This window comes from Vicugna pacos, chromosome 13 (genome assembly GCF_048564905.1).
Source record: "Vicugna pacos chromosome 13, VicPac4, whole genome shotgun sequence".
NCBI classification, from domain to species: domain Eukaryota; kingdom Metazoa; phylum Chordata; class Mammalia; order Artiodactyla; family Camelidae; genus Vicugna; species Vicugna pacos.
Genome location: NC_132999.1, coordinates 16,891,087 through 16,913,135, shown reverse-complemented (window position 1 = coordinate 16,913,135; position 22,049 = coordinate 16,891,087). Strand labels below are relative to the sequence as shown.

General features: G+C 43.0%; 1 protein-coding gene across 4 annotated transcripts in view; it reads right to left on the bottom strand.

Moving 5' to 3' along the window:
- GNG12 (G protein subunit gamma 12) overlaps nucleotides 1–22,049 on the bottom strand; it is a 118,406-nt gene that overhangs the window by 71,519 nt on the left and 24,838 nt on the right. For all 4 annotated transcript variants that reach the window (XM_031683463.2, XM_031683464.2, XM_031683465.2 and 1 more), the window contains exon 2: nucleotides 490–542. The gene's annotated coding sequence lies outside the window, so the exon portion shown is untranslated. The remainder of the gene's footprint in view (nucleotides 1–489; nucleotides 543–22,049) is intronic.

The following is a 22,049-nucleotide window of genomic DNA, read 5'->3' as shown; positions in this document are numbered from 1 at the left end:
ACTGTAGCACTGGTATGTCACAACAATCACATTTAGGTTTAAAGAGAGATGAGAGAAAAAAACAGGGCAGTCAGGAAGCTAATATGTTACAGCTATGAGCCAGTTTTCATTACAACACACCGCAAGGGACTGTCTAAATTCCTTGGCCAAAGTAACACTGTTGTTTTGGATACTGTGAGAAACAAGCAGACCATCAACAGGGGCCTGGAAATAGTTTCTTACAAAAAAAAGTTTTAATTTAATAGTATTTGGCATGTAATCATAGATCTTTTCCCTGACCACATTCTTAGCAAAAGAACATGGATTGATCTTTTTTTTTTTTTTAAGGCATGGAAACATTGTAAACCATTTTGGAGAGGAAAAAAAAATGTGAATAAATAGACATCTAATCATAGTACCAGTAGGGGTGCATCTAACTTAGAAGTGTGAATATCATTTCAAAACTAATGTTAAACAGTCACTTTGTCTTAAAAATGAAAACACACTCACCAGTAAGACTCTGCGTGGCCCACTGTTACCGGGTTTTAGGTGATGGAATGAATCTGAAATAGAAAGAAACAAACATTCAGTAAGTAAACCACATTTGGAAAGGGTGTGCTTTCGATCCCAGTGACTGCCATCATGCTGAGCATTCATTCTTTCAGTTAAAGATTAGCAAAGCTTTTTCTGGCTCCTGATGGAGTAGGGAGTTTTTCGCCCACATATTTCAACTTCCTGAGCAGAGAGCATTCCCCCATCTCCTTCAGGGAGTGCAGAGCATCCAGGCCAGTATAACTATAAATGGTAGTGTTTTCGTCCAAACCCCTCCAAGTCCGGGGATGCCTCCTTAGTCATTGCTCTTGCCTCGTTCCCTCAACTCCCTTCTGCTAACACCAAGCCACTACTCCCTGTACGGGACCAATTAAAAAATGGATGGTCCGGTATAACTTGAAGGGCAAGGGGAGGAGTGTACAAGGCTCTCCCGTCATGGTCACCTGATCACACGAAACCACACCTTTGGCTTTTACTGACAATGGTGAGCCTAAGGCACTGCTATTCAACAGAAATGTAACGCCAGCCACATAATTTCAGTGATCAAGTAGCCATATTAAATAAGCAAAAAGAAACAGATGACAATTTTAACATTTAATGTAAACTGATTGATTCAGAATATTATCATTTCAACACGCAACCAATATACAAAATCATTAACGAGCTATTTTGCATTTTTTTTAACTGTGCTAAATCTTCAAGACCCAGTACATTTCAACCCAGGCTCGCAGCATTCCAAGTACTCAACAGCCACAGGGGCCGGTGGCTTTGACACCAGACAGCACAGGCCTAGGGAGTCTATTCTTGGCCTTCAGGTACTGGCAAGGATCCAAAGTGAGTGAAATGCATATGGAGATTTTGTTCATCTATTTTTCTGCTCCTCAGAATCCATCATTAAGTACCCTCTTCCATGATGTCATGTAGTAGAAATAATAACGTAATAATAGCAAATATTTACACAGCACTGACTGTGTATTCTTGGCATGCTCCCATGTCACCTCAATGAACCTTCACGAGAATTTCACAAGGGGACTTGTATTATCATGCTTGTTCCTGTACTGAGGAAACTGAGGCGCAGAGAAGTTAAGTAACTTACTTGAGGTTGTAAGACCTTGACAGAGCTGGGATTCTGATCTATGTAGTCTGCCTCCAGAGCCCATGCCCTCAGCCACCATACTCTCAATTAAATCTGAGTGGCTCAAAATAGGACAATTACTTTCAGTTTTAATTATAACCATCAAGTGATCCAAGGCTGCTCCCATGATACATGGTCAGATAATAGCAGTGATGGCAGATGGAAGAGTTATGGGGTGCGCTAGCAAATTAAATTTAAAGTAATTTGGAGTGGGAACACAAAAACCACAGGCAAGCCTGGGGTCAAGAAGACTGCACTGGTCTGGGGGGCCTGTCTGGAGGATCAAGATGAGGGTGCAGGGGGAGGTTAATGTGGGCTCTTTGCAAAATCGTGTCTGTGATTTTTCTGAGGGAAGAATCTATCACTTTTATCTTATTCTCAAACGTGTCTGTAAGATGGACATCTCTGGATCTGTCTTGGCAGGGGCAGGGAGGAAGAGGAAGAATCAGGTAAAAAGGAATTAAGAAAACATGTCCTTTTACTTTATTAAATCTGTGACCTCCACAGAAATCACACCCAATGAGCAAAATCAGATCCACACACACACAGATTCTCTGCTCAAATTCTAGGGAAGGAGGTCAGTCAGGGTGGCCATTTAGAATCAACAGTCCATGGGCTGAGGCCACAGGGGATGCTGCCTCCCACTCTCCCCTGGGGAGCCCTGAACCCGCTGAAAATCTGTCGGTGGCTCTCTCTAGGTTGTAGAATCAAGTCCAAGTTCCTTAGCCCAGTCTCCAAAGCCCCAGTGATCTCGTGCCTGCCCCCTCCTGGGCACTCTCTCACTGGCACCTTGTCCTTTATCCACATAAACCTATTTATGGGTCCCTAAATGTCACCCCCCCAACTCTCACTCCTCTGTGCCTTGCAGATTCTGTTCTTACTGTCAAACATGTCCTTTCCCTACAGTATCAGCCTGCCCTCAAGTCTCAATTCAAAAACCACCACTTCCAGGGAGCCTCTGTGAACTCCCTGGGCTGGTTGAGGGCCAAGCTCTCTGCAACAACAGTAGTAAAGCAGTATTCACTCAGTTCAATCGATCGGCATGTACTACTCCTCCCGCTGATAGTAAGGCAGGCTGGTTTTTGTACAGCTGTGTGCCAGGCTTTATGTGCTCCTTTCATCCTCTCAGTAACCATCTGAAATGGGTTCTTTCACTACCCCATTTAGCAGGTGGGCAAATTGAGGCATAAGTAGCCTATGGTCACGCAGCTTATAAGTGGTGGGGCCAGACTGAGAACCCGGACAGCCTGGTTCCAGCGCCACACCGTGCCCGCCTCCCACTCTGTTCCACTGCTTTCTACTCTCACTGCCCGTGTACTTCCCTCTGTTAATCCAAGGCTCCTATATTTCAGTTTTTCATTTACTGGTCCCTCTGCCCACTTATTGGCAGACTCTCTGAAGGTTGAGAATGTGTCTAACTCACCTTTGTCTTTCCAGAGCCTTGCAAGGTGATTGGTATACAGCAGATGTTAAATAAAGGCCCACCCAAGAAAACACTGGCACAGCAGTCGAAGGACAGGGGACAGGGCAACAAACTTGGGCCTAAACACACCAGGAGAAAGTCTCCAAATAAGCGCTCAAACAAAGCAAGCTTCAACTTCATCTTTTAAATTTAGCCAGCGCTGAGGGAATGGTGCTTTCCTAGTTTAGTACGAGAGGGAGCAGAAGCGACTCAGAGCGTGGCCAACTCGACCAGATCGCCAACAAGTCGGTCAGTTTCATTTTACTTTGCTCAGGGATTTAAGTAATAACATGGCCTCTAAAAGCCTTGGCTGGCCACCAGAAAGAGATGCCAGAAAAGGCACTTTCCTTTAAAAAATGCAATATTCAAAAAAAAAAATAAATAAAAAAGGACATAGAACCATTTCCTAAAGTTTTCTTTAGTTTCAAATAACTGGCTGTGAGTATATTCCAAATATATATTTATATTCTCTCTCTCTCTCTCTCTATATATATATATAGATATATAGTTACTTATTTAACAACAGCTTCATGTTGAGAATCTCCTTGTGCTGTTCAGACATGGCTGTGCCCTTTTCTATCCTGGAGTTCTGTAATATGTTTCTTTCCATCATGGTCTAAACTCCCCTTGGATGGATATAAAAAGTCCTTGCAGGAAGACATTCTCCTCTTTCTCTAACTAGGGAAAGACAAAGTTTCAAGATCTGGGACATACACAGCCCTCGAGGGAGAAACAGAGCTTCTGACTCACGCCAGAGGCTGCATCAGGACCGTGGGTCAGACTACCGACTCACAGATAAACGCAGTTAGCAGAACACCCGTCCTTCAGCTGCCTGCACCCAGAATGTTAAAGAAACCACCCACTTCCCGTGAGTACAGATGTCAGCATCCTTTCAGATATTAACAACCAAATTATAAATCTCCATTTTGACTCTTGCTTTCTCATCTCCTTCCACGATAAACAGTGATTTAATCAGGCACAGTTGCTACATGCTGGAGATACAGCCACGAATGAGGTAAGTGAGCTTCCTGATAGAGCGGCCCTTACATTGTAACAGGAGGTAGAAAATAAACAAGTATATAAAGAAGTCTACAGGAGAACTCCCAACTGTGTTAAGTTCTACAAATTCTTTCCTATGAGCAGGGAGAGATGCAACCTACTGAAATGCAGATCAGTGCCTCTCTGGCAGCTTCAGGGAGGAGTCTGGAAGAAGCAACAGAGGATGGACGGGTCAATGGTGACCAACTCTGAAGCCACTCAGTTGTGCAGATGAGATATGATGGTACCTTGGCCTAGGATGGTAGCAGTAGAGATGGAGAGAAATGGATGGATTCAGTATAGGTTCTGGAGGTAAAACAATTAGTTCCTACTGATGAAGTGGATATGGGAGATGAGGGAGAGGAAGAGGCTGAGATGACACACAGGTTTTGGTTCCAGCAACTGAGTCAGTGATGGCTTCACTGGGGAGAGAAATGGGTTGAGAGAAGAAAGAAAATCAAGAATTCTGATTTGACCTTGTTAACTTGGAGACATCCAAGTAGAGAAATCAAGTAAGTACTGAGAAGTGTAGAACTGTGCTGTCCAAAACAGTAGCCATGTGGGTACATGGGGGGATCTACGTTTAAAGTAAGTACAGTTAAATACAGTTAAAAACTTATTCCCCCAGTTGCGTGAGCCACATTCAAGTGGTCAGGAGACGCAGAAGCAGCGACTGTACTGAACAGCACAGGTGTGCAATGTTTCCATCACCACAAAAAGCACTATTGGGCAGGACTTGTCTAGAATGAACATGATAACCTGCTAGACTCCTTTCATTACTATGAAGTTTCTTGCAATTATAAAAGAAAATTATAGCTCTTAGAAATTTTTAGCTTTGAATGGTGATTAGATTCTGATCTGTCTGAACATATTTGTTTCTAGTCTCATTTTAATTCTCTAGAAAACAACATAACACAGGCACTATGGGAGAGTGGCGTGAACACCAGGTTTATAAGCCTGGCTGCCAGCTGTCTCCACAGCCAGAGATTTCCAGCAAATCACTTAACCTCTATGTGCCTCAATTTCCCCACCTACAAAATGGGGAGCAATCCGGAATGGACTGTACTGAGAAGTATGCTAGAGAACGTTTCCAGCTCTCCAGACGTCTGTCTCCACTGTTCTCTAGTCTGGTCTGTTATGTTTTCACTTGCAAATGCTGACATGATGTTATCTTGAATGGCAAAACAGCTATCAAAGGGCCTTTGGGACACATAAAGGACCCTACTGTGGGCGTGAAAGGTACATGCTCCATAAAGGTGAAGCAAAGCTGAAAGAAACATGCCCTGCGCCTTGAACTCATCACAGAAAGTGATGTGTTAGGAGATTCTGGCAGGGCTGACTTTACAAAGTACTGCCATGTGGGTTAAAGCATCATGAATCAAGTCTTGAGCCCTAAAGGTAGAAGACAGTAGAAGCCAAAATGGTCACATTTGCCCTTACTGTGCAAGGTTTCTGTCCCAGGGAAGGGCACACCTGGAGCAGGTGAGCTGGCCTACTTTAACCGATGGTGCCACCCCATTTCCCCACCTTGAGACTATCTCCTGGCCGGAAGAGCTGGTCTGGGCTGTTCACTGGGAGGGACTTTTCCACTTTGTCACTGTTCTTAATCTGTGGAGAGCTTCTAGTGACTACAAATTTGTTTTTAATTGAGGAGCTGGTGGTGTATGTCCTTAACTAATTGTGGGTAAGTTGGGGAGAAAGTGGCACCGTAACGCCAAAGCCCTTGAGGAATTTTAAAAAATACCCATGTATTTTCCTAGTTTGCCAAACTTTAAGAGAATGTATGAAAAGTCAGAGTAAACAATGAAAGGGTGAAATGTTACACTCCCCATATAATTTTTCCCCATTTTTCTTTTGAATGGGCAATGGCAGTTTATTTGTTTGTTTCCTGGACTGGCAGTTTTGAAAGGACAGCAAGCTTCTTTGGAATGACCCACATTCCCACCATCCTGGGGCTACTATTCATTTCTGCAACCCTCAAAAGACATGTGTGGTACATGACTACAGCCACAGTGTATACGCGACTGGTGGTGAAAGTTTTAGAGTTGGGCAGATCTAGGTTTGAATGCTGGCTCCTCAGCTAATGAGCTGCAAGTCCTGGGACAACTTACCCCTGAGCCTCAATTTTCTGGGTGTAAAGTAGGACTAAAAAGCCTTTTGCACAGTGTTGCTCTAAGGTTAAGAAAAAGGGAGGACGCTAGGACACAGTCATCAGGAGAAAACCCACATATGACAACTGTCATTTTCCATTTTACTTTAAATTAAATTACTTTTTGTGTGCTTCTATGCATATTCATAATGACTGTTTGAGGGACCTGAGAACAATCCTTCATGTTGAAAAGTCAGTTTACTAAATCACTCCCCTAATGCTGGATATTTAAATTATTGCCAGTTTTTATTACTATAAATAAGATTACACTGGATACCTTCATGCTTTAGCTTTTTCTCAGTCTTTTAATTTATTTCTCTAGTTTCCCTAAATTCCTAACAGTAGAATCAGTAGTTTTTGCTTTTAAAGGGGTGTTTTACTAACATACGATAATACCACCAACAAAATAATTGAGTTTCTGAGAGCTTGACATTTTATACTTAAAATGGTATTCCTAATGCTGCTTTAATTTGTATTTCTAAGATAATTAGTGAGGATGAACATTTTTTCCTGTTTATTGATGGTTTGCTACCATGAAAAACAAGTTTATATTCTTTATTCATGTTGTAGGATCTTGATATTTTTTCTTTTGAATTTGAATGAGTTCTTCACGGTACATGATAATCAAGAGTTAATATATGTATTTGCTACAAATATATTTCTGATATTTTGCAATTTTAAGATAGACATCTTTTCATTTATATTGCATTTTAATAAATAATAAGCAACAGCCAGATTTTGTATAAACTTCATGAGCTATGGCATTGCTTTGTGGCAAAATGTTTGGCTTTTGACTGTTCTTCAGTGTTCATTTACACCAACTATGATTTTCCCAGAAGCCACGTGAGTGGCTGAGGAGGGTGACAATTCCCACCTTACAGTAGAGAAAAGTGAGACCCACACAGGCAGCTGACTTACAGAGGGTCACCACGTCCTGGAGTTGGCCAACACTGGCCTCAGTCCTCCATTCTCAGAACCCAAGGACTCCCTGTGAAAGGAAGCTTGCGAGATGAATGAAGAGATGTATTTTGTGCAAAGTGAATTATTATATGAAGCACCAATTCCACAACATTTCCGATTAAATGTCTTTATACAGAGCACTGGAGCATTGGGTCCACTGTGCTGAAGTCACTAGAGAGCAAATCCACCAAAACGATGGCTTACATAATGGGCAGTCCTTATGCAGTTTTCACGTAGTTAAAATAATTTAAATACCTTAGACCTAAACTGTATTGCTTTATTAGAATTATTCTTTTTTAACCCTAACTCAAGTACCGCTTCTTCCCCTACGTATTCCCTCACTCTTAGGCTCAAGGAAATCCCTCCTTTCCTTGAAAGTGTACAACCTTCACCACTTTGTACTTGCCATTATAGGTACTTCAGAATGTGGTTCAACTCTTCTATTGGAGGAGAAGGTATCAAGGGTCCATATATTATTTGTGTTTGTGTTTCTCAAAGAGCCTAGCACTCTGCCCGGCACAACGGCAAAAACAATTTTAGTTTGGTTAAAAATCAGAGCACTGAAGCACAGGCTGCGTGAACTGTGCGCTTTCTGCTACACCAGTCCTTCCTTTGGCAAGCACACTATCACAGGACAGTTCTAATGCATTCTTAGGCCAGAGGTCTGCATTAGTTAAACAATACTAAACTACGTTAAACAGACTGTCCAAAAGTGTTTCCAGACTTGGACAAATCTGTATAATTCTGTAGTTATATCTGTTATGCTTTTACTGGCAAATTCTGATATAACTCATTCCTCAAAAATTCACTGTGTACACACACACACACACACACACACGCAAAAAAATCCTGGTTCAGCAGTTGGAAAAAACTCAGATAAAAATATGGAACATCTGTTTCCTAATATCCGGAAAATTCACAGGAAACGATTAATGTCCACTAGGGAGAAAGAAAAATAATCTGGATCAAATTATGAAATGAATCATCCAAAATTCATAATTTAATACAGGATAGCCTGTAAGTCACCAGATCTTCGAGAAGATTTCACATTGTATTAAAACTTGTGAAAGCAGAAATATTCTTATTCCATGTATATCCAACTAAACATAAAACTGAATGTCCTCACCCTACATTATGTTCTTGGGTCCTATGTCTCCCCACTGATACTTACCTAACCCTTGGCAGTTGGGTTGCTTACTACCTGCGTATTTTCCTAATGTGCTCAGTACCTTACAGGGCAAATGAAGATCTAACTAAACTAGACGGTGGTCCCTGGATAAAGAGGATGTAGCTCTTTTGAGACAGATCTAGAGTGGCTTCTGTCTCCCAAGGAGGACTGGAAAGACAGGCAGGGCTACCGCAAGGCCAAAGCCAATTGTAGATAAGGGTGGTCTCCTCCTTGGTGGCTCTTCCACTATCCCGTTCCTTATAAGCCTCTCCATACCTACTGTGTGCTTGGTAATGTGGAAGGTTCCAGGGGTGCAACAGAGAACAAAATACAGTCCATCTCTGCAAGGAGCCTACAATGAGTCCTGCGGACCACTGATCAGGTAATTACAGCGCCAGAGGCACCTCATCTATCGTGTAAGTACAAGGAGCTCTGAGAGCACTGAGGAGGAGCACCTAGACCAGCGTGGGGGTGATCATGGAAGGCTTCCAAGGGGAAGCGGCATCAAAGCTGAAGAGTGATGAACAGGGCTAGCCAGAAGATGAAAGGAGGGAGGCATGAACAAGGCAGATGGAACAGCCTACACAAATGCCTGAGAGGAAGGGGGCACCTATACATACTAGGGGCTGCAAATGGCTTCGTGCATTAATTTTAAGAGTAAAGAGTTTCAGATCAGTGAGAGGCCTTATTACCTAAGAGGCAGTAGCAGACAAAACCCAAAGAGGGTAACCACCGTGAGGCACATGAGCTCAATGGAAACAACCCCAGATCTCGAGCATCCTCACATCAGAACCAGCTGGCACTGACTCATCCAGAAGGAAAAGCCAAGGAGGCCCTTTGCGGTTACAGGCCTCTGGAGAGCAAGGAGATTGCCCCTCAGAGATGATGCTGGTCCCCATTCCAAGGAAAAACCCAGAGCCAGTTACCCAACCCCACAGACAGGAATAGTGGGCAGGCCTTATCACAACCTCAGGAGGAAGACAGAATCATCCTCATTTTACAGATAAGTTGCTGGTTTTAGAAGCTGCTATTTATCAATGTTCCTTTCTGTTAAGTGACTCCACTTCTGACTAGAGAAACCAGCTCATCTTGGTATGGCTGGGACTTTCCAGTTTTAGCCCTGAAAGTCTCACATCCCAGGAATCCCCTTGGTGCCACACAAACCAAGATGCTTGTCACCCACCCAGAATTTGCAAGGTGCGTGAAGAGGACCCCAGGGTTCATGCCCTAGGTTTTTATATTAGAACTGGCGCAAAGTTAAATGTGACCTAACTTCCACCCACCTAAAAGCAAACCTAGACCATTTGAGCTACAAGACCCTCTGGAATATCTTGGGGGCTTGTCTGGGGCCTATATCATTTGCAATACAATTCATGCTGAATTATATTTGCAATGCACAGGGACCAGCTCAGGGCCTAGTGATCACTAGCTGTTGTGCAGCAGGGAAAGAATCACTCACTTAACGCTTACAGAAAATAGTAATTAGCCAAAGACAGGTCTGAATTTAATTTCTGTGCTTGTTATTAACTGAGAAATAGCCAGGTATCTTTCAAATCTAATACTGAAAATCTTCCTTAAATAAATGCATCTACTGACTCACGCTGAGCAGTAAACATAGTTTCACATACCTTTGTTAACTTGGGACCTTACCCATTGCAACAGCTTATATTCTTACTGGTCAACAGACAGTTAAGAAAGTTTAGAGGACAAAGAAAAACAACACAACACAGTTCCCAATAATGGCAGGCCCAACAGGATGTTCCCTGACGGCAGTATCTGACAGGCAGAGGGTGGTGGATCAATCTTTACAAGATGACTGACAGTGAGAGACTGAGCCGTGAAGAACTCCAGAAGAGAAAATTTCCAGGGACTGTGGATGACATGGTGACCATACTTGAGCTTTTGCTGCAGTGTTGTTGACTCTGGCAGCCGCCACACAATTCTTGTCTGATAAAAGCGAACAGAAGTGTGCCTTTCTTTGCAACAAAGTAATGGTAAAATAGCCCCTGCGGCCTTCAGTCAGCAGAAGATGCAGAAAGACTTCAAACTGATAAGAGCCAAGGGCCCACCATTAAATCCTGATTCAAAGGCACTCCAGCCCCTGCCCCTGCCCCCACAAAGCTTAGCTCAAGGTGCTTTGTGAGCCCTCCTGAAACAGGATGGATGAAGATACGACCTTAGACTCCTTCTCTGGCAACAGACAATGATCTCCAACACACTGCTGATGAGTTTTCAAGGAAAAAAATATTTTCAAAATCCAATCGTGCTCAAAGAGAGCTATTCAGGGAAAAAAACCTATTCGGTAGGGTTGAACTTTTATTAGCCTCAGAAAATTAAAAAAAAAAGTAATAAAAGTAAAACTTAGCAGCATTGAACACCAGTTATAATATATATTAGAACTGTGTTTCCCTCTAAAAATTCCAGTTTTATGGGTGCTTTCTGGATAACTAAGATTCTGCTGTATGCTGGAAATGATCATTTTGTCCAGGAGGCTTAGCTTTCTACTTGTATCATCCTTTTGATGACACACTTTCCATCAGACACTGAGACAGACTCATCACAGAAATATTCCCGTTACGTCCGCTGCACAGAGTCAGGCAGCATAGTAACGGCAGGATGTAGCAAAGGGCGCTGCCCTGAGCCTGGGTCAGAAAAACAAGACAGAGGTTTTGTTTTCACTCTGCCAGACCTTTGCTGTGGGTGAGCGCACTTCTCCAGGCCTTGGACTCAGCAGCAGAAGTAAATGAGAAGTGGTTCTCCAGTGAGGCTGTGAGTGGCCCCCTCTGAGTCTCACATGTTCACAGGCACGTGGAAAGGGCGTGCTATGAATTACCCCACCCTACTTCGGGGCCTGGACTCTGCTGGACAGTTTAGTCTTTCACTATAGCCACCAAAACATGGCAGGGCACTGAGAATCTTTTTGTCATTGAAAACCAAGGAAGGACCAGATAAGATGAAAGAGATTCTAAGAACATTATATCCTTTTCTTGTATCATCAAGAGATCAGTAGCTTATACAAACAAACAAATTCAACTATGTTCAACATAATCACTCAAAACCACAGTTCAACAATTCCTAAGAAAATTGGTACATCCGGCACAAGCTATGTGTTCCTACACCTACCACTTGCTTCCTGGGTAAAGCCACCTTTGCTGCCTCTGTTCTAACATCAGTTTGCACCCCCCCCCTCCAGACATTCTCATGGACTTTCCCATTTTACATACATTTTGGATGACATAATCTGCTGCACCCCCTTGGGAACCAGAAAAAAACACCACCACTGAGACAAGGGGAAAAAAAAATCTGTCATTCCCCATTCTGCTGGGAGGATTCTGAAAGCAGCCCAAGACAGTCACCAGGGTTCTAACTGTGGAGCTAGCCATTTTCATGCCCAGCCTTGTCCCTGGGCCCTCGTGTTTCTCATTTGTTGACATACAGGGACAACTGGATTACAAAGTCCTTTAACTGCATTGATCATACTTTACACTTCCATGTATTTGTTTTCCTTCCCACAAGAATGAGTTCCTTTCATAGCAGCACTATTTACAATAGCCAAGACATGGAAACAGCCTAAATGTCCATCAACAGATGATGGATAAAGAAGATGTGGTATATTTATATAATGGAATACTATAAAGCCATAAAAATAACAACATAACACCATTTGCAGCAACATGGATATCCCTGGAGAATGTCATTCTAAGTGAAGTAAGCCAGAAAGAGAAAGAAAAATACCATATGAGATCGCTCATACGTGGAATCTAAAAAAAAAAAAAAAAAAAGAACATAGAGACATAGACTAGAAACTTGTCGAGGGGGTGAGGGGTGGGAAGGGACAGACTGGGATTTCAAAATTTGTAGATACTGACAGGCATATGTAGAATAGATAAACAAGATTATACTGTATAGCACAGGGAAATATATACAAGACCTTGTGGTAGCTCACAGTGAAAAAAAATAATGTGACAATGAACATACATATGTTCATGTATAACTGAAAAATTGTGCTCTACACTGGAATTTGACACAGCATTGTAAAATGACTATAACTCAATAAAAAATGTTAACAAATTAAAAATTAAATAAAAAAATTGCTATGTGTAAAAAAAAAAAGAATGAGTTCTTTATTTAACATGTCCTAGGATGTACACACTTCTAATTATCTATATCTAAGATGTTTACAATGGCCTAGCAGAAGAGTAATGGAACAGCTAATTCAGAAATCAGGTTCCTACTTATCTTCTATTGGCAAAGCTAGCTTTTGTTCCATGAGTATGTCTCCCCTACTTCTAGGAATGGCTGTGGATACTGACGATGTAAGACAGTCTTTCTTAACCTTTTAAAACTCATACTTAATTTTGATAACCATAAAAAATTTCCACATCCTTCCCCCAATCACATTCTGATGTGCTCTTCCTTGGGTGTTTTGGGAAACTGTGATATGCATTCTCATCCCCTTGGCTGGATTCTCTCCTCTTCCCTATATCTGATAACTTTCACATCTACATCTCCATTCTGAACGTCTCTCCAATGATGCCTTATTAGGCATCTCAGACTCAACAACGGCGACAACCAAATTAAAAATCTCCCCACACTGCTCCTCCTTTGGGGTTCCCAGCGCTGAAAGTGGGACACCACCACTCATGCCCTTGTTCAAGCCAGAGTCCTCAGTCATCTCTGGCTCCATTCTCACCTACTCTACATCCAGTCAATCCATCAGTCAGCAAATCCCGTCCGCCCTACCTTCAAAACATCTCGCAGATCCAATCACATCTCAGCATGCCCCCGTCTCCCTGTCCAAGCTGGTGGCTTCCCCCACCTGGAGGACTTCAGCAGCCTCCACACTGGGCTTCACGCCAGCTCCCCTCCCAGCAGGGGGCGTGTCCACCCATGGCTTCCCAGCAGGCCCAGCGCACCCACTGAGCCCCCCCTCCCCCGTCAGGCCGGCCCCGCCCGCGCCACAGGCCACGCCCACCTCCCCTTCCCCTCAAATACACCCGGCAACTCTCGCCTCGGCCGGGACGCTGACCCTTCTGGCCGCTAGGCCTCTTCTCAGGGACACCGCAGGCCTCCACGCTGGGCGGCCTGACTTCCTCTGGGGCTCTGACAAGTGTCATCTTCGCAGAGAGGCCCCACTCTCTTCCATGACCCTGCTCTGCTTTTCTTCATAGTACTTAACACTCTATTTTCTATTCTCCTGAATTATGAGCCCTGTCCTTCACTGGAATGTAAACTCCACGAGAAAAGGACGTTGTTCGTTCTCTGCTGTCCCCCTCCCCGCCCCAGCGCCTGAGGCAATGCCTGACACAGACTAGGCATTCAATAAAATCTTTTGTTGTTGTAGTTGTTGCTGAATGAATGCATACTGTCAACTAGCCAGAAATATTTTGTTGAACTTGATTTTCGGATGTTTGTATTATGAAAATAAATATTTCCCCTTTCTCCAAGTGAATCAGAAGACATGGTTTTTAAACGACACCCCCACACACTTTGGATTCTGATGCCTCTGCTCTTTCTGAACCCCCCTCCCCTGGGAGTGGGCTGAGGGCCCCATCCCCTTGACGGTCCATGGTGAGCCTGAGTTCAGTGTATTCAAACTCATGGCTATACCCTGCGTTCTTAAGCATCTGACGTGTCTTACAGTCTTTTGCCTCTTACTAAACCCTTAAAGCTTTATTACCTTCAAAAAATGCTCAGAGACTTCCACGAATAAAGAGGCTGTCTACCTTATTTACGGTGGTGGCAATTTCTTTCAGTTAATTCTGAAGACGGTGGGCTCAGATGTCAAGGCCAACTGGTTTGCTGCACTACTTTGTTGTATGCTTCCAGGCAGCTTGGGCCCAGGGGCCACAGAAAATACAGCAGAATATTAAGAAAACTCTTTGGGAGAGACAGAAGGAAGAGGGAAGCACAGATCCCTCTTGTCAGGCATCTCCTATACATTTGGGTTTTCTGGTTGCTTCTTCAATATGGGTGCTTTCCAGAAGAGCAGTGTTTCCTTCATGAATGAGCCCCATTTATGATGAGGTACCAAGTGGTCAGTGTCAGCTCCGAGGGGACAGCCATTCTCCCAGCCCTCTGGCATTTCCCCGGCGTGGCAGTGAATGCAGCCTGCAGAGACCAGTATCTCTCCCTGAATTCCACCTTTCTCTCCTTCACTTGGCCTCCTAGCAAACCTCAGCCTCGGACAGTTGAGTCAGTTGGCATTGTCTAGTGCGTCTTTTCTCCTTTTCTTAAAGCATCATCTTTCTGGAGCTTTTATATGTGAGACTTGGAAATTCTTGTATAAAAACAGGGTATTACTCATCTCCAGTCACTTGGGAAATAGCCCAGTTCAAGGATATGGTCAAATTCTAGCATGAGAGATAACACAAACAGAAAACACTGATCAGGATCACTTTTGCCCTTTTACCTCCTCAATAAATGACATGCAAAAAAATGATCTGCAAGCCTCAGTGACATTTATTTACACATGTATTTCTTTAAAGCTTAAAAAGTTTTGATGTTCGTGACATGAAATCCTATTTATTTGGGAATATTTGTTTAATAATGTGAGTTGTTGGGTGGCTTCCCCCAAAGAGGACAATGGTTGATATTATTATTAAGCATTTGGCCATCCAAGTCAAAAGCTTCCACAAAAACAGTTTGATATATATTTTTTAAACCACAAATCTGGATTCCTAGAATATGTGTGGGGGGTGTGTGTGTGTGTGTGTGTGCGTGCAATTTAACTCTGGACTTCATTCCACTGTAGTCTTTGCAGCCTTCTCAGACTGGACGAGCAGTTTCCTTTCTTTCGCTGCTTTCTGAGCAGTGAACCTGGGCAGAGCCAACGTCAACCACACACTAGTGACATTTTGAACAAGCCCCAAATTCCTGCACTTTTCTGCAAAGCTTCACTGCCAAGCATCCTTTTAGAATCCCCCCCTTGCCACACTGTTTTACATTTCTTCTCTTTACTAGCTTGGTCAGGAATTATTTGTGAACAGTCTTTTGGCCAGTTTCAGCATAGGGCTTCTGGCAAAAGTCAGGATTGCAGCATTTCAGAGGCCTAGCATTAACTCCAGAAAATATTTTCCTGTTTTAACTCTTCTACTCCTCTTTTCTTCTACCACTAAAAAGAAGGAAAAGAAGGGGGAAAAACCCTCACACACACAACAAAGAGACATACAGTCACAAAAACATTTCTACCCAGCTTGAAAACCAACAGAATCTTAACATCCCAACTGGGGGCTTGCAAATCCTGAATTCCCTAATGCAGATAATGAAGTCTTACAAGTAAATCGTATTCACTAAACTTGAACTTGACTTTAAAAAAAAAATCCGTCTACTTGTGTGAAAATGTGACTTCCCTCAACATTTCCCTGCTAATGAAACCCCAGTGTGTTCAAGGGGAGATGCTGTTAGCTCAGGAAAGGCGAGAGCCCTGGCCTAAGGGTGGCCATGTGCCCTGTCAACAGTGAGGTCCGAGGGGAAATTTTGTGAAGATGCTGGGAAAGGATTTTGCCTCCTCACCAAAGACAGGAGCCATGTGATAGGTGCCTCCTTGGTTCTCAACTTTGAAACCAGTGGTGAAGTGACCACCATTTGGTGGCCATGAGAAAGCAAGTCTAACTTTTAAAAACTCAACAGAGCAAAGGAGGTAGAGCCAAGGAATGAAAGAAGCATGGATCTTTAGCGGCAACTGGCAGAATCAACCAGCTCCTCCAGACTTTCTGAATAGGTAAAAAAATAACTCCCTATTTGTTAGGATCACAATTAGTCATGTTTTCTTTTCTGTCACTTACAGCCTTGATATACATGAGATGACAAAAGAGAGGTTTGTGGCTTCTTAATTTGGTCCCCACTAACTTAGAAGTGAGAAAATTTGTTTGGCAAATCTAAGCTAATAGGGCAAATATGACTTGCCATAGAAGTACTTATATTATTTAGCACAGAGGCTTCTTACTCAATCCAGAATGATCATTCCATGCATGCATCCATTCATCTATCCAGCCAGCCAGCCATCCTTTCTTTTTTTCTGCCAACAATCAACTGCTGAGCCTCCACCCAGGGCTAGGCACTGCACTAGGCACTGGGAATACAAACAACCCCAAAAGATAGAAAATACTATACCCATTTTAGAGATAAGGACACTTGAGGTTCAGAAAGTTTAACTACCAAAGCCACAAGTCTACAAGTGGCAGAGTTAAGAGTCAAACCTGGGACTATCTGAATTCACCAGGCCTATGCTTTTCACTCTACCATGCAGCTTCAAACCTAGCCATCACTTTGTTAGCCTAATTCCAGAATAACAGAAATTATATTGCTTTTTAACATTCTACAATTTTGATGACCTCTCATTCCACCATCTGCAGTTAATCTAAAGTAGTTATACTGTATCTAGATCCACCCAGACCAAATATCCACTTTTCACCTGGAAGTCTCTGCTTATGGGATGGCAATGTCACGGTGATGATGACTGCTTCCACTGCAGTCACCTTTCATCTACTGGCCACTTTATGCCCCATCAGCTGGAAGACCTTTTCCACCTTGCTCACCAGAGCCTGGTACTCCCTGGCACATGATAGCTTCTCCCTACGTAGCTATTAATTATATAAAGAAAACTAAGCACAATACTAAGATGCTGTCTCAGGAACTCCTGAGTGCCAGTTCTTAAGACTCTTAGTTTAATGAGCTGACATCACTTCCAAGCCCTTGGCTGAGACTGCCATTCCAGAAGCTGCATGGTAGGTTGCTGACTAAGCAGCCTGTACAGCATGTTTATAGCAAATATGCTCCTCGCTGTGAAACGCTGGGAACCACACACAAGTCTAGTATTTGGATGCAAAGTTAAACCAATGGCTACTTGTCAGTACAGGAGATCATTTCACTGTCACCACAAGGGGAAAGAAGTGGATTGTAAGGACACAGGAAGAGAGGGCAACATCAACCAAGGTTGATGCAAATGCAAAAGCAGACCAACAAAGATGTACACACTGACCCAACTATGCAAAAATACGCACGTCAGGGAAACTGGCACTAGAATGTGAGGACTCATAGAAACGGTTCTCAAGTGTCCACTGAAAACTCAGAATTTAATAAAACTACTCACAATTGGCTCTTCTCTCCACTTTATCTCCATAGCCTTTTCCTATGATCAATATTCCAGAATTCTTATAAAGTACATGGTCACAATTTAGCATTGACCAGTTTTGAAAAACATGCCTTCTGGGTGCCTACCATGAAAATGAATGCCCTGCTGATAAAAGACACGCGTTTTTTTATTTGCTAGCTTAAACATATACATTGTTCTCGGTGCCTAAAGGCCACGTGATAATGAAGGTTCTGTGTGTATGTCTATGACAAGCATAATACATGATTCTTTCTGAACTGTACATTCAGACAACCCAGTCTTTGCTTTGCAGGGACAACCCTTCCTTGCTGAGGCTGGCACACTCGGGATACTTTCTGCTTGAGGCCTGATTTCTACACCCTTCCCTTGGCTAACTCTGGCTTGTTCAAAAATTTCTAAACTTGGGTGTACTTCCCTCAAGTAATAATCATACTGGGTACCATTTACTGAATATTTTACTACATACTAGGCATAGTTGTAAGCACTTTCCTGTGAGCCCCATTCAAGCTTGGTTTTTACTATAATCCCAGGCACAGAGTATGTAACATTTAGCAGATGCTCAGTAAGTACGTGTTTACCCGTTGAGTTCTACTCTAGTTCATATAACTCATATGCCCACACTAAGAAGGAGGTATTATAATTACCAACATTTTAGAGATGGGGTGCAGAAAGGTGAAGTCAGTGGCTTAGTGGCTAACATTTTGCTAAGGTTAATGAAACGGATTAGTCAGCTTTCTACTTCAGCTCATCCCATTTCAATACCTGGCTCATTCTAACTTGGAATATCACACTTGTACGAGTTAAAGGTTAACTGGCAAAATACAAGAAGTCATGCTCACCGCAATAATTGCTACAATTCTTTTTCTACTCGTCTCCAACTCGCCTGGCCATTAAGATACAGGTCGTTGAAAGGCAAGGGCCCCCTACCCTTTCTTCCTCCTTGGAAGGATGAAATGCTCTCCTAATGCCACCACGCACAAGACAAGAGCATGGGGAGGAAGGCAGTCCTGCTGCTGGCTGAGCACCTATATCCACAAGCACAGGTGAGTCAGGCAGCAGAAAAACATAAATTAAATTGACTGTGAAAAAAACGACAACTGAGGTATGAATAACACAAAAATAAAACGTTAACACTCCACACGTGAAATCTCCAGAAGCCCAAGCAGGAGGACGTGGCTTCGGGAACAGGGCCCCTTGCTGGGCTAGTCCTGACTTTTGCAAAATTCCCAACTGATTTTACTCAAATGATTCCCCATTAAACTTTCATACTCTTCCTGAAGAAGTTCTTACCTAGAAAACAGGGGTGGGAGATGGAAAAAAGAAGGGCCAGTCCAGCTCCAGTCAACGTGGGCACTGCCCCTGGGATGGTCATAACATGGACACCTGGTATTTAACAAGAAAACCATTTCCTCGGAACCAAGACCTCTCTCGGGGGACTGAAAAGGCCAGGCTCTTCATGTTCTAGTGTAAGCAGGGCTGAGGCAACCAGCATGTCCACTGGCACTACAGGATCACCACAACGGCCTTGAAACCAGCATCTCTGGCTCAAATGCTCTCTCCTCACATCCTTGCTGCTCACCAGGCCAGTCTAATTTTCCCCAAATTCCATTTTCAGTCCTGTTCAAGAACCTACACGAGGTCCCTTTCACCTTCTGCCTCAGTATGCCCTCCTCTGTCTGCTTCCCGGTGCCCTGTGTGCAAGGCCACCTGAGCCAACCAACCCTCTCCTTACTTTGGTGACCTCCCCTCCCACCCTTTTTTCCTCACACATGCCTCTCAGCCATGCTGAGGCCCAGGCCTGGAACGCCCCCTGTCCACTCAAGTCCTGTCAGGCCCTGCTAACCCCGTCTCCTCCAAGGCGTCTCCTCTACCCCACCCCAAACGACTTCCCATCACCTTCCTATATATGAAGCTCTTTTGTGGAAAGGAACAGTCTCCCTCAGGTGACCTGATGTATCAGAGGTTTATTGTAAGGAAGGGCCATGGTGACAGGCCTCCTTGAGACCAAACAAAGCAGTTCAAGAATGGAGAGGAGCCAAGGCAGCGCTGGAGACTGGATTCTGTTAACAGCAGGAATACTGGGCCCTGTACACTGCTGACTCAGCCTTATTTTCCCTGCTTCTGCTTCCTCGTAGCTTCTGCTGACTCAGAGTTAGCAACGTGGCTTCTGTGATTGTCTTCCCAGCCACAGATTAGAGTGCCAGCTCTCCCAGTCCTGGGTGTCTTTCATTCATAAATTTTTTTCTTAATTTGTATAAAGAATCCAATTGCACACATGGTACCTTTAAACTGGGCTCAGGTTTTCCCAGCAGACCAGGCTGCTTGTCAGACGATGGCTGCCATAGGGTCAGGGGCTCTTCCTGACCCAGTCATCTGAGGCTAAGCGAGCGGGGTCGGGGGAGAAGTCACACTAGTTAGGAACACGGCCACCCCTTTTTAGCGAATAATCTGGGTTGCTTCCTTCAGCAGAAACTGGACTTTTTAGAAGGGGCGATAGGCATGGCAGACATATTTATTAGTCTCGTGGGTGAACTGCCCTTCTTCGCGTCTCTAATGTACCCATATTGCTATGCGTCCCTGGCTTGGTAGGGATGACAAAGCACTTACTCTAGTCTATAATCATTTCATGCCTATTTGAGCTGACTTGGTACCTAGGTAGGTCATGCCAGAGAATCCAGAACCACAGTGGTATTTGTAGATAAACTTCATTGGAGGAGGGAGGAATTTGAGTGTTCACTGATGTATGCCAGTGACTAGAACTGTTCTAATACAGCAGTTCTCAAAACTTTTTGATCTCAGGATCCCTTTACACTCTTCAAAATTGAGGATCACAAAGGGCTTTTGTTTATTTATCTTTATCTATCTATCTATCTATCTATCTATCTATCTATCTATCTATCTATACAATTGGAAATTAAAACAGAAAATTTGAAAATATTAATGAACTAAAAACATAACAATGATAAATCCATTAGATCCTAACAAAAATAATACTTTATGAAAAACAACTGTGTTTTCCAAAATAAAAGATTTAGTGAGAGGAGCAGAACTGTTTTACCTTTTTGTGAATCTCTTTAATGTCAAGTTTCTACAAATCTCTCTAATAGAAGACAGCTGGATTCTCATTTCTGCCTTTACACCCAGTCTGTCATGATACGTTGTACTGGTGGTGGTACATGAACAAAGTCTGGCCTCACACTGATACAGATGGAAAGCCGTTTCAGGTAACTGTGAATGTTTCTCCTTGACTACACCAAAACTTAACAAGTAATGATTTCTTAAAAGTTAGCTGAAACCCTTTCAATGAACTTTTCATATTCTTTGATTAAAATTGCTTAGTCCATCTTGCATTTGAATAGACCTTTTACTATGCTGGGCTGTAACATCACACACTGGTCTTTGAAGAATATTAGTTCACTGAGTTCTGTAGGTTTTCCATATCTTGACACATTCCATCACACAATATCAAAAAAGAATACTCATTAACACCACCACCAATCTCATCAGGAAAGTCTTTACACTTTCTTAAAGTATGTTTGAGAAGCTGTCAAATTCATGGTGGCAGATACCAGTTTTCCAAAATCCTCATTTCTGCTTGAAAGCTAGAATTTTATCATTGGCAACAAATACTGCCAGTCACTCTTCCTGAAGTGACAGGCCGACTTTTTTTTTTTTTTGAGAAAACCACCAAATATCCAAGTCTGAACAGTCATAGTTTGCCTGTCAGACATTCTTCCAAGTAAAATGGCATTAGGTGAAACAAGCAGCTAATTCAGCTTGCAACTCTAATATCACACAAGTGTTTTTCCTTGAGACAATCATGACACTATATTTTCAGCAGAGGGGCTTTTTAAATCCTTTCTGTGTCACATAGAATATTAAAATGATGTACATTCAAGGGCTGAGACCTAATAAAGTCAATAATTTGTACTGCTTCAAGGACATTTGGAAATGAAAATGGCATTTTGTTTTGTTTCTTTACTGTGACGTATAGTGGTGAGAAATATGGATTCTGGTAAGTTTGGTGCCACTGCCTTGATGAATGATTAGGTACAAAAAGTTTCAGCCGCCCACTGCTTTTGCAGCATTATTCCAAATGTCAATCTAACAAAAAAGTCAAATATCATCTCAATATTATAAAAAGAAATTTGACCATGTGGGCTCCCTGAAAGGTTCTTGAGCTCCCCGGGGTCTGTGGACTACACAGTGGAAATCACTGTTCTAAAAAGTGTTTGATAAATATTCTTGAATTCTTCAATGAGTCAACAAAACTTCATATTAAGTCGGGAGGTTCTAGAAGGGTTTGGTGGATAAGATACCTGTTCAGCTGGGCCATCAAGACCACACAGGAAGTTTAAAGGCTGGGAGGAGTACAAGCAAAGAGAAAGAGCTAGAAATGTGCAGGGAACCTTCCTGGAACAGAAGCAGGAGAAAATAGAACTTATGACCAGCGCCTTACATGCAGCAAAGCACATTCTTGCCTGTCATCTC